Below are 12891 nucleotides of genomic sequence, written 5' to 3'. Positions count from 1 at the left end.
ACCACCACTGGGTCTAACGCACACATACCTGTCTGCGACCCTGCTTATCCTGACAGGGAGGGCACGTCGTGAGACATTAAGGACATGGTAAAAGACCCTTCATCCTCTTCAAGACTGCTTTTAACTCCTAACTCCTCTCACCTTGGGTTCTGCTTCCCCAATCCTATATGTCATGTCTGGCTGTTCAAGTTAGACTGTGATCCCGTCTATTAAATGTCAAAATGTACAGCACTGCGTACACCTTTCAGCGCTATATAAGTGGTAGTAGTAATTAGATTCATTGCTTGCTGAGAAGCAAAACTAGATGTATCACACATACCATACTCGTAATCTTTAGGCTTTTTATATTAATCTAATATTCCTAGTACCATAACAAGTTTTAATTAATTAAACCTCAGTAATATTAAGATGCAGACAACAGTCCAGCAACGAGAGGGGTGCTATCCAGTCTTTTGCATTCTGTCACATGTATGATTATCTCCCATTTGACGAGAGGTTATATGTGTGTGTTTGATGGAGAGAGATCCTAGCTCTCAGATAACGAGTCCGTTCTCTTGAGGCTAAAGTAGCAGACTTGGAGGAGCTGAAGGAAGCAGAGAGGGAACAGAGGACATTGTAGAGAACTCCCACCTCCAATTTGGCTGCCCTGGAGGAGAGAGGCCTTCTTAAAGGAAAGCATCACCCTGGTGACGTAGGAAGTAATCCTGTAGCCTAGACCTGCTCACCCTCGCACTGAGAATGTATCTCCAGGGGCTTCTGTTCAGGAGGGAAGGAGGAGGACAGCTGTTGTAGCTGGTGACTTGATTAGGCATGTAGATAGCTGGTGGATATGAGGATTGCATGGTCACTTGCCTTCCTGGTCTGAAGGTGGCAGACCTCATACATCACCTAGATAGGATTTTAGATAGGATGAACTTCACCTTAACCGGGATGGAACCAGGCTGCTGATGCTAACATTTAAAAAGGAGATAGAGAAGCTTTTAAACTTAGGTGGGGAGGGGGAAGCCAACAGTCACCCAGAGCACATAGTTTGGTGTGGAACATCCATGAAGGATACTATTGAAACAGGATATTTAGGGAATCCCAATAATGAAGAAAGCCAGGAGTATTTAAGGGGAGAGCAGAATAAAGGATGCAAATTATCCCTGCCAACTTCTAAGCAGCCTGTCAATGAGGGAAAATCCACAATTTGAAGTGTCTGTACACAAATTCCAGAAGCCTGAAAAATAAGATAGGAGAATTAGAGCCAATAGAACACCCTTCAAAAAATGGAAAAAGGATCTGAATGAAGAAAATAAGATGCAACATAAGCACTGGCAAGTTAGATGTAAAGCATTATTTTGCCACTGCTGCTGCTTATTTAGAGAAGCAGCAGCAACAGCCAGGATGGCGGTGGGAGAATGCTGCTCCTGGTGCGCGGCAGTCCTAAAATGCTGCACAGGTTCTTCAAACGAGGTGCACAGCTGCGCAGTCTAGAGGGAACAATGCTTGCAAACCAATGCAAAAAATTGTATTCTTACTGTGCAGTCCGGTTCAGCACAGCCCATATGGCCTAGTGGTTGGGGACCCTTGATTTAATGAGATTTTAAAAATGTTTGGACAAGTTCCTGGAGGAATACTTCATAGTCTGCTATTGAGACAGTCATGGGGAGCTGCTGTTTACTCTGGGATTGGTAGCATGGAATTTACTACTATTTGGGACTCTATCAGGTACTTGTGACCTGGATTGGCCACTGTGAAAACAGGATACTGGGCTAGATGGACCATTGGTCTGACTCAATAGTGGTAAGAGCAGATAGCGTAGCTGGTTTTTAAGAAAGGTTTGGACAATTTCCAGGAGGAAAAGTCCATAGTTTATTATTGAGAATGACATGGGGGAAGCCACTGCTTGTTCTGTATTGGTAGCATGGAATGTTGCTACTCTTTGGATTTTTGCCAGGTACCTGGATTGACCACCGTGAGGACAGGCTACTGGGCTTGATGGACCATTGGTTTGACTCATTAAGGCTATTCTTATGCCTTATTCATCTCCATGACCAGTCAGGGCAAGGGTAGTTAGAGCCACATATCTCTGAGAACCTTTAGCCTTGCCTCCCCCGTCAATTAACTTTTAGGCCCCTAACCTGAAGCCCTTCACACACCCCAGATTTAGATAATTAAATGCAATAATCGTGATCATCATATAACCTGCTGTAAAAATGAATATACTGATGTTTCTTTGAGTTTGTGAGGTCGTAAGGGCTTATTGTTTTGCTATGACTCCAGATGTTTTTTACTGCTCTTACCTAAGAAACTGCTGCCCTAGGCATCTAGCTAGGCTTTCCTAATGGTTTAAAAAAGGTTTGATAATTTCCTAAAAGAGAAGCCCATAGGTCATAGGATAAGCAGCATAAAATTTGATTTGCTACTTGGGATCTAGCTAGGTACTTGGGACCTGGATTGGCTATTGTTAGAAACGGGATACTAGGCTTGATGGACCTTCAGTCTGTCCCAATACAGCAATTCTTATGTTCTTAAACCCTGTCCATGAAAGTAAAATGACATTGAATAATGATGCAACATCTGACTTTTCACCGTGTCCACCCTGTTCTGCACTTTTACTTATGTGTGACAGCATGCTTTTCCAAGGACTTTCAGAACTTATGTGCATATAAAGAATAACAGATTATGCAATTCTATTCCAGTTTAAGTCTGTTTCCTATTGCTTTTTTTATAAAGCTGCAATTAATTCCCCTTGACAGCCCACTGGGTGCTGTATGTGGCCTTTCTGTCATTATTTATTTAATAAGCATCAGGCAATAAAGGAAAAGTTGACCATGTCAATATGTACAGTACAAAATACTATACTAATCTGATTTAATGCGACTGTAAGATGGAGAGTCAAGAGAAATGCTTTTATTACATCTTTGGATGAATAAACTTAATGGATTCTCTTAATGGGGGTATTGACAACCTAGTTTATATTTCATTTTTAATTATTTGGAAATTAGATTTTTAGGGAAATAATTACTAAAATGGTTTCTGATGTCACCGTCTTATTTTTCTTTTTAACCTGCTGGTTGGAGTCATGTAGGTAGGACATTTATATAACAAGAGGTCATGTGTGTGTTTGATGGAAAGAGATCCTAGCTCTCAGATAATGAGTCCGTTCTCTTGAGGCTAGAGTAGCAGTCTCGGAGGAGCTGAAGGAAGCAGAGAGGGAGCAGAGGAGCAGGGTCACTCAATTTCCTCACATGTTTTGTCACTACCCCTGTCCCTCAAACACTAAAATATAAACATATTTCTAGACTACATAACCAGAAAGTTCAATATGGTTCACAAAAGATTAATATAAAAAAAACATAATAAATACTAATGACCTATAAACTTAATAAAAAGATGAGTTTTAATTGCCTCCTGAAATGAAGATAGCAATGAGACGTCGATATCAAATGCCTAAAATCCTTATCATGTTTGGCTGCCTGGAAGGAAAGTAAACGCTCATATTTTTAAAATTTACAACCACTGGCTAGCAGAAATACGAAAAAAAGCACAAGTTTTTCTGAGATTCCTCTGGGTAGTGAAAACAAATGAATCTATCAAGTACAGAGGTACAGATGGGGCAAGGTCAGAGCTTGCAGGAATGGGGCAGGGACAGGAAAAGAACTCGCCAGAACGGGAAAAATTTGTCCCCGTGTCATTCTCAACTTGTGACCTGGGTTGGCCACTGTTGGAAACAGGATTCTGGGCTTGATGGACCTGTGGTTTGTCCCAGGAGGGCAACTGTTATGTTCTTATGAGGCGCAAATTGCTTCTTTGTGTTCAATCCCCTCGTACTGCAGAGAAAGAAGGGTTTTGGAACCTTTCAAATCAAGTAAGTCACTGTGACTGACAGTGTAAAGAAGAGCACAGGATTAGCCACACACTTTCTTTTGCTGATACCTAATTATGTTATTAGTGTGAAAGGGCTGCAGCTATGGAAGTTCACAAAAAAAAAGTATTAAAAAGCCTGAGGTCACATGGGAACACTAAAGTCAGTGTTCTCCAATGGCAGCATGAAATGCACCCCTCTGTCCATGTGCGGAGAAAGTCTTGCTAAGGGCATCCCTGCTGCCTTATGTTAAGATATAACAGAAGGAAGCTACTGAAATGTTTTGCCACTTTGTATTAGTATCATGTGTGTTCATGTGCTGCACTGAGTTTATTACCATTCGCAACTGGTGATCTAACAGATGTGGCAGCTGCCTGCCAGCAGTTTGAGTTCTCTCACTTTTCCCTTGGAGGCATCAGCTATTTCCAGTGCTTTTATTTTTCTAGGAAAAAAAAGGTGCTAGGGTGCGTGCAGAGCCAACATTAGACAGTGCAGTGACCAGGGTTTTCAGTATATGCAGCCATGTGGTCCAGAATGGCTCTACCTGGAAGGTGCCTGCTTCTGACTCAAGGAAGGCTGCACAAAGCTCCATCACCGCGTTAAAAAATACCATGGAGGGAGCCATTTTTTTTTTTTAACTGGCGATGCTCGCACAATAGCATGCAAATTATATGCATGCTATTCCTATGGAGCATCGTCAATAAAGGGGGAGGAACTGTATCTGGCGCCTGCTCAGGAGAGCAATCGCTTGTCACAGCTCCTCCCTGCAGCTGCCGTACTCTCCCTCTGCCCTTTGCCCTCACCCTCTGTCCAGCGCTCAGGCATTGACAGCAAAGTAAGGCTCCGACAGCTCAGACCCTGTCTTTAAAGTTTGCACAGGAAACAATGTTTCTCTGCTGTGCATTACACGGATTGCTCATTAGAATACTAATGAGCTCCTTGTAATGCATTAGCTGATAGGATGATTGGTAGCATGGAGAACTCCTTTGTGCATTGGGAGGAGGGATTTCCTGCCAGTAACACTGCTTTAACAAATCTTACTGGCACAGAAAACCTTTTGTGCATTGGGCATGGGTGTCGGAACGGGGTTGGCCACAGGGCCCATGCCGCCACCCTCCCCCTACATTGGTGGTCGGTCAGAAAAGATGGCTCTCCTGCCTCCCCCCACGACTGCTCTCAATTTAAATTATGAGGCAGCAGCAACGAGTGAATCTGCTGTTGTCGGCGTGCCCTGGAAGTCTTCATTCTACAGTGGCCAGTTGCTGCAGAATGAAGACTTCCAGGGAAGGCCGACGGCTGCAGGCTCACTCATTGCCGCTTGACAAAGATTTAAAATGAGATCGGCTGGGGAGAAGGTAGGTGGGGAAGGCGGGAACCAGAGAGGTCTAGGGCGAAGCTTTTGCCCCCTCCCCAAACAAAAAGCTTTCCGTTGCCTATGGCTTCGGAGCCTAGGAGGCATAATTTCAAAGCTGGCAGGTGAACCAATGGGAAAAAAGACAAAGTGGGATATTTTGAGTGAGAAATGTAATGGGGTAGAGCAGAGACCTTTGAAAGACAAGGAAAAAAAAAGTGGAGAATGGGATGTAGAAACTTTGGATAGGACAGCCTGAATAGCATCTGCTGGTGCCCAATCTAAGCACATCAGAATCGTAGCTGAAAATAGCAGGTATTTTTTTTATCAGAGGATTGAGTAGCTGGCACAGTGACCTTGGGAAAGGCTAGGTTTCCACTGACCTCTTGAAAGACTTATGCAGATTTCTTTCTACATTCTTGTTGGCAGGAGAAAATACAACCTGCTGTTAGAATCGCATAAGTTCTGTAAGCAGGAATTTGGATGTGCTATAGCTGGTCCTGGACTATTTTTGGAGCCCATAAATGATAGGGCAGGCCAGAGAAGTCCTACCTGACATGCAATTAGTGGGTTTCAGAACTATGATGGCAAAGCCTCTGTTGTAATAGAGCTATTAAGGTGTACCGAGATCAGTTTAAAGGTACTGAAGGATTTAAAGCCCTGTCCACTGACGCCAGTGGAACCATTATGGTGAAAGCCACTGTATTGCTACATACAATTGTCTGGTGGTGCTACTGGGGCCTTCCCCGCTAATGGTTTTTTAAAAAAAATGTACTGTATATTGTCCCAACACAATATTGCATGATGTGCCTTTCCATTTCTCTGGATATCCAAAGGATCTTTTCCTGCTCACTATACTCCACAGTGAAAGAAACCGGGAATGAGGGCCGATTCAAAGGATGGTTGTGTGTCATCCCCCCTCATAATCTAGTAGCTCCCCCTCTATCTCAAATCTACCTCCCCACTGCTAGTGCTAAAGAGCATCAAAATCCTGCACCCAGTCTGGATTGTTCATCCAGACCCACGCGCGGAGTCCATCTGTTTAACCATCCAACACTAAAGACCTGCCGTTACAAAAGATACCTGAACAGAACACGCGCTCTCCAAGCAGGTCAACTGAACGATTGGCTGGGTAATATTATCACGCACTCCTCATCCTACCTAAGTTTCAGAAAATTAGTGAAAACAAACTTGTTTAATCGATTTGTAACCTAAGACCTCTTAAGCCTTATCTCTTCCACACTAACCGAATTGTTTCCCATTTTCTCTTATGCCTTACCTGCTTCCCACCCACCTGTATATTGATTGACTTTACATTGTACCTATATTCGCTGATTGTCCAGCTCTTCTTTATTGTAAACCGCCTCGAACTACTACGGCTTTGGCGGTATATAAGAATAAAATTATTATTATCTCTCCCTCCCTGCCTTTAGAGAGGAGGGAAGAGAAAGGGAGAGAAGCCAGACTGGGATTTTGATGCTCTTTATCTCTGGCTCCTTGGGCCACTGCCTTACTTGGCCAATAAGCTGAGCCTACCCTACTGGTAATGCAACTTGAAAACTGGAAGGCTGAATGAAAATTCATCGGTGGGATATTTCTTTCAGTAGCGGTTTATGGTAACACAGAAGGCAATTTCCAAGGGTCATTTACTGAGGGCTGGAACTAAGGTAGAGCATTTAAGGTACCAACCCATGGTCTCTGGAGTGGGGTGGCGAAATGGTGCATTGCTTTGGGGTACCTGAATACCCATTTCTGGTGGTGTAAATACCAATTGAACGAACATGAGGAGAAAGGTCCTACGAAAGTAGATCAGGAGGCAAAGGTTACTGTGCAGTCAGCCTTCACTGTTGGATTCTCCAAGTCCATCCGTTGTGCGCTTGTGGACAGGTGCAGCGAATGTTGTATTTTACAGAGGAATATCTACTCTGCCAACTAAAAGGTGGATTAATACGAGTGTTGGACAAAGTTAATGAGGAGGCTGCTGCTTGGCTTCAAGGATTTCCATTTGCTCAGTAAATAATAAATAAAGCTGAGCAACTGGATACTTTTACAGGGTGTGATACCAGTTATTGTGCTGAAATATAAAATATTCAAAGATGGCTTAGTAGCACTGCTGTGCGTTGGCCTGAGAAGGACCTGGATTTGATTTCCAGGCCAGTTGGGCTGGCTGGGGGTACTGCCGAGGCAAGTTCATAGCCCTGAGGGAGGGGAGATGGTCTCAGTCATTTCACAATGGCAGATATAATGACTGCACTTAGGGCCCAAAATTGCAGGATTCCAGAAGGGGCATTGGTGCATGACCCCCTGATCAAGAACTGTGGCTGCAGTGACCGGATAAAGCAAGCTGAGAATCTATATAATAAGAGGAAGAATAGCTGCAAATGAAGGTTTATGAGGCACAGGTTTCAACTAAGGGGGGAAGTTATCACCATGCAATAAAAACTGGGTTTTTACTATATCTTAATGTACCCCTGCTAACACTAAGGTTGCTCAGTATCGAAGGTTATGGACTTTTGTGATAATAATTATGCTGTTTATGAACTGTTTCACATGTAACATTATTATACTGTCCTAGGAGCACTGGGCTGCAAAGCCATGGCTCAGTGTTCCAGGGCTGTATCCTAAAGTTTGGCACAGTTCCATCGAGCTGCCCCTTGAGTTCCCCAATCACAAACCCCTCTCCAGAGTGCCCCCCATAGCTGAGGCTCCCGTCTAAGTCAAGACCCCTTACTTCAAGGCCCCCTCTAAGAGGAATACACCCAGGCTTAAAACCTCACCATCTAGTAGCTCCCTCCAGAAGATCTCTCCTAAGTCACATCCCCTCACCCAGAAATACACCGTCCCAAATTGAAGCTCCTCCAGCCACTGGGCCTACCTTGTTGTTTCACTGGGATCTGGTGGGGACTGGGCAGGAAAGATCCCCAGTTGTTCCTGCCTTTGCTGGCATTAGGTTCAAAATGGTGCCGGTACTCCTAGTGGTAGTCTCGCAGTGCTACTGCTAAAGAACATGTTTCCATATAAGGACAGCTTTGTGGCCCAGATCTCCTGGGATGTAGCTGTGTTGCAGAATTTACTAATTAATGGTGTTTAGCATACCATTGCTTGCTTTGCATCTCAAGCCTATGTAACCCATGATAACCACAACTTCAACTAGAGGTATGAGGAAAGGGGGGCATGCGCGTGGAGGGGAGGAATGGGATGAGGTGGAGGAGCGGAGATGAGGAGGGGTACAGGTGCCCTCACCAACATGTTGCTCGTGGCAGACCGCCCCCCTCGTCCCTCCTCCCATCTCACTACGCCACTGCTCCTAACCATGCGTACTCTCTGGTAAGCGCCTTGGAGTAGATGTCTATGTTGAAGTGGTAGGCGTCTACCGAGTTTGGCGCCTACTGGCTAAATTAATTTTTTAAAATGATTTAAAAATTGCTTTTTAATGGTGTTTTTCAATTAAGGGCACCAATTACCAGTTAGCTAATTAAGAAAATTAATCCCCCCTTTTACAAAACCGTGAAAGCAGTTTTTAGCGAGGCCCGGAGCGCTGAATGCTCTGCGCTGCTCCCAACGCTCATAGAAACTCTATGAGCATCGGAGCAGCGTAGAGAATTCAGCATGCGGAACGGTGCTAAAAAACGCTTTCACGGTTTTGTAAAAGGGGGAGCACGTTACTTGCCTAGATCGTTTGAATGCGCCAATCTAGGCATCTAACTTCAGGGCGTCATTCATAGAATCTGGGCCTTGGTGAGTAGAAATTCTCACCTACTCTGCAATGAATATTCCTGAGCCGTGCTTGACTATAGCAGAGACAGTGCATGCAAATAAGGTGCCTTATCTTTATGATACTACAATGCCTATATTGTTGAACTGATTATAAATGGTGAACCTCTGATACCGAAAGCTGTAAAGGGGTTATACTTAGAGTAAGACCTATTCCACAGCCTGATAAAATATAAGGACTTTGTGGAACAGCTCTTACCACACCTGCTGCATAATTATTTGCTTGTCCTTGAAACAGGCAGATACAGTTGCAAATTATAGGTTGAGTTTAAAAGCCTTTAATGCTTTAAATTAGCAAGAGAAGAAGAAATGATTTTTGGATGATGTGATGGTGCCTGGAAAATGGTATTCAATTGTCTGATGCAGAAAAAAAGAACACGTTTAAGAATCTGTAATTGTGGTATTTACTGAGGCAATTTTGGTTGAAAGAGAAAGCCTGACTCACTTGCTAATAACAAATAACATTCTCTACTCATTCATTATTAATTGCACAAAATGTCTGCTGAGCCCTTATCCAGGTGAAGCTGCTGACTCATAGGTTACGTGAGCCTACTTGTACCTTTGGTCAGTCCTGCCGTAAACCAATGATAAGATCAAAACATCAAGAGAGAAACTCTAGAAGCTGCACCTCACTAGAGTTCCACTTGCCGAAAGTTATGCAATCTGCACACACAGGCCACTATGTTCTTACCATACAGTATGGGGCTCATAATCAAAAGTTTAAAATGTCCAAAAACCAGCCTAAGCCTGCACTTGGATGTCTAAATAGCAGAAATGTCCAAGTGCCGATAATCAAAAACAACTTCTGGATGTCCAGCAGCACTTCTAAGCTGCTGTGTGTCCAGAGAGCAAAGGGGCGTGTTGGGAGGTGTGTTTAGGGCGGGAATCAGGCGGGCTTCAATCTGAATGTACCCCAGCCATAATCAAAACTTTTCTAGAGGGAATTTAGACGCCGGCAGTTAGACTTGTTTGAGTTGCGTCTAAGTTCCACAAAGGTGCCCAAACTGACAAGACCACTGGAGGATTTAAGGCATGACATCCCTTACTCCCCCAGTGGTCACAACACCCTCCCACCACCCAAAGAGAGAACCCCTTTCCCCCAAACCCGTAGGCTTCCCATCAGCTGATCGCGGCAGAGGAACTCCCATCAGCTGAGCTGGTTTTGGGGATTCCTAGTGGCTCAGCTGATGGGGATTCCCCCTGCCAGGATCAGCTGAGCCGCGGAGCTCTGACATCCCCGATATCCCCCACATCCCCCTCACATCTCGACATCTCCTTGATATTCCGTACCTCCCCCTCACATCCCGACATCCCTTCTCACAACCTGACATCCTCCTGATATCCCGTACCTCCCACGACATCTCCGCCCCCCTATCCCCCCAACATTCCTGGGCCCTCCTCCCATATCCCCAGAACCCCCGCTATCTTTGGAAGAGCAAACATTAAGAGGTAAGCTCACGGCCTCCTGCCTACAGGGCTGCATGCTGCAATGATGGGGCTTCCCCCCCAAAGCATTTTGGGATGTATTGGGAGGGGCCGAAGGCCCTGATTGGCTCAAAATGGCGATGTTTTAGCTAATCAGGGCCTTAGGCCCCTCCCACTTCATCTGCAGATGTATTGGGAGGGGACAAAGGCTCTGATTGGCTCAAAATGGGCAACAAATGTAGATGTCCTAAGGACCAAAAACTTATACCTTGCTCATGTTCAAAAATAAAAGATAGATGTTTGGCAACTTTAAAAATGGGTATTTTTCCTGCTGGGTTTGTGGACATTTTGCACAAAATGTTCAACCTCAGACTTGGGTACGTTTTTTATTATGCTGCTCCACTTATTTATTTAACACATTTATATACCGCCTAAATCTAGGCGGTTTCAAGTATCAAAACATTCATAAAATCCCATAAAATCCACAAATATAGACAATTTTCATCATAGACACCAACAACATTCACTATCTGTGTGTGGCAATATGCCCAGAACCACATGGGAATCATTCCTACATCTTACATATAGGCATCAACCAACTGTTGCGTCTTCAGTAGTTTCTTGAAGTTAACATATTCTGTGCACAATCTCAGATGTCCAGATTGTTCCACAAACGTACACCAGCGATACAAAACATTTTCGTTTTTGAAGTCACGTATCGCACTCCCTTTGTTTTATTTCTATTTATTACCTTAAAGCAGGGCTCAAATCACATAAGGGGTCGAAATCTAAAACACAGGCTAAATCGCAGGCCAAATTTTTTTTATTAAGCTACTTACCCCCCCTCCTTTATTAACGCATAGTGTGGGCCCCAGCGCTGGCAGCAGCAGCAACTGCTCTGAGGCTCACAGGACTTCTATGAGCGTCGGATTAATCACCGCCACTGCCAGCACCAAAACTCACGCTACGCGACAACAAAAGGGGGGGGGGGGGTTAGTCTTAGGAGAATAGGGATACCACCTCTCCAACCCTACACCAGCTATGTGTTATATATAAAATAAATAAAAAAGACTTTTCATCTCTCTTTTAGGTACTAGTTCATGCTTGCTGTCTAACACCAGCTCTGACAGAATACACATTTCAAATCTGACATATTGTAATCACAAAATAGAAAATAACTTTATTTTTTCTACCTTTTGTTGTCTGGTCATTTTGCTTTTGGTCTCGGTTTCTCCTTCTGATTTTGTCTATCTTCTAATTCTCTTTCCAGTGTCTGCTGTCCATTTTTTTTTCTCCTTTTCTTTCTTGCTCCAGTCCCTGTCTCCAACATATTGATTTTTCCCTTTCAACTTTTCTCCTTTTTTCTTTTCTGCCTCTTTCCACTCAAATCTCGCCCTCTTTCTCATCCTTCTCCTTCTTTTTAAATTTTCAGCTACCTATCAATTTTCCATCTTCTCTTATTCTGTAGCCCTCCCATTTCTCTTCTCACTCCTTTCCCAGCCTCCTATTTCCTTCTATCTCTCCTCCTCTCTCCTTTTGGTCCAGCATTTTCCTCCCTCTCTTTTCTGTTGTTCTTCTTCCCTCCCCCCCTTCCATCTCCAGATCCAACTTCTTTCCCTTTCTCTGCTCAACTGCCCCATCCCATCTCTCCCCCTGGCTGCCTGTCTCCCTCCTCCCAGGTCCACCATTTCTCCCTTTCTTTTCCCAACAGTTCTCCCTTCAAGTATCTTTTTCCCTCTTCCTCCACACCACCCCAGGTCTAACCTCTCTCCCTTCATATCTCTCTCTTACTATGTGTGTGGTAACCGGCTTTGCATGATTTAACAGTTTGTATGCACTAATTCACACATTCACCCCCAGATTCTGTATATGGCACCTTACATTGTACGAGCAAATTGGTGCACATGGCTGATTTGCTTATACAGCTTGTTTAATGAGTTTAATTGGAATCAATAATTAGTAATTAACAATTCATAATTGACACTAATTATAAGTTATGCACAGAACTTGATAGGTGTATTCTATAAGGTGCTGTGCATCAGTTCTAGTGTTTGAATCTGAAAAGGAGTTGTGGCCAGGGAAGGAGCATGGGCAGATCATGGCTGTTCCTAGAATTTCTGCACACTGTTATAGAATACGACTGATGTGTGCACAAGTTAGGTACAGGTCGGGCGTCCGGACGGTTTTTCATAACCGGTTAAATGCTAATTGTGACCAGGGTACTGTGTGCTAATAAACATTTTAACAAGGGACCTACAAAACACCCCAATTAGTTGCTAAATTAAATTTTTCTTACCACATGTTAATTATTGTACTGCTGTTCTGTAACTACAGGGGAAATTCTAAAACTGACACCTGTTAATTGAAGAAACAACAAAAAATGTTAGAAACGACAAAAAAAATGACAAGGTTAAAGTGCCTACCAGTGCCTAAATATAAGGTGCCAGAATTGCGCCTATATAGGTGCTTTAGAACCCCAAAGTAGGCAAGG

The 12891-nt window shown here is 43.8% G+C and overlaps 1 long non-coding RNA gene across 2 annotated transcripts in view; it reads right to left on the bottom strand.

The window, feature by feature from the left end:
• Positions 1-11650, bottom strand: part of LOC117351052 — a 66946-nt gene extending 55296 nt beyond the window's left edge. For both annotated transcript variants that reach the window (XR_004537315.1, XR_004537316.1), the window contains exon 1: positions 11594-11650. This is a non-coding gene — a long non-coding RNA (uncharacterized LOC117351052). The remainder of the gene's footprint in view (positions 1-11593) is intronic.
• Between the last annotated feature and the right edge of the window lie 1241 nt (positions 11651-12891).

Source organism: Geotrypetes seraphini, chromosome 17 (genome assembly GCF_902459505.1).
Source record: "Geotrypetes seraphini chromosome 17, aGeoSer1.1, whole genome shotgun sequence".
Taxonomy (NCBI): domain Eukaryota; kingdom Metazoa; phylum Chordata; class Amphibia; order Gymnophiona; family Dermophiidae; genus Geotrypetes; species Geotrypetes seraphini.
The sequence above is the reverse complement of the archived record's forward strand: the minus strand, read 5'-3'. Positions and strand labels throughout refer to the sequence as shown.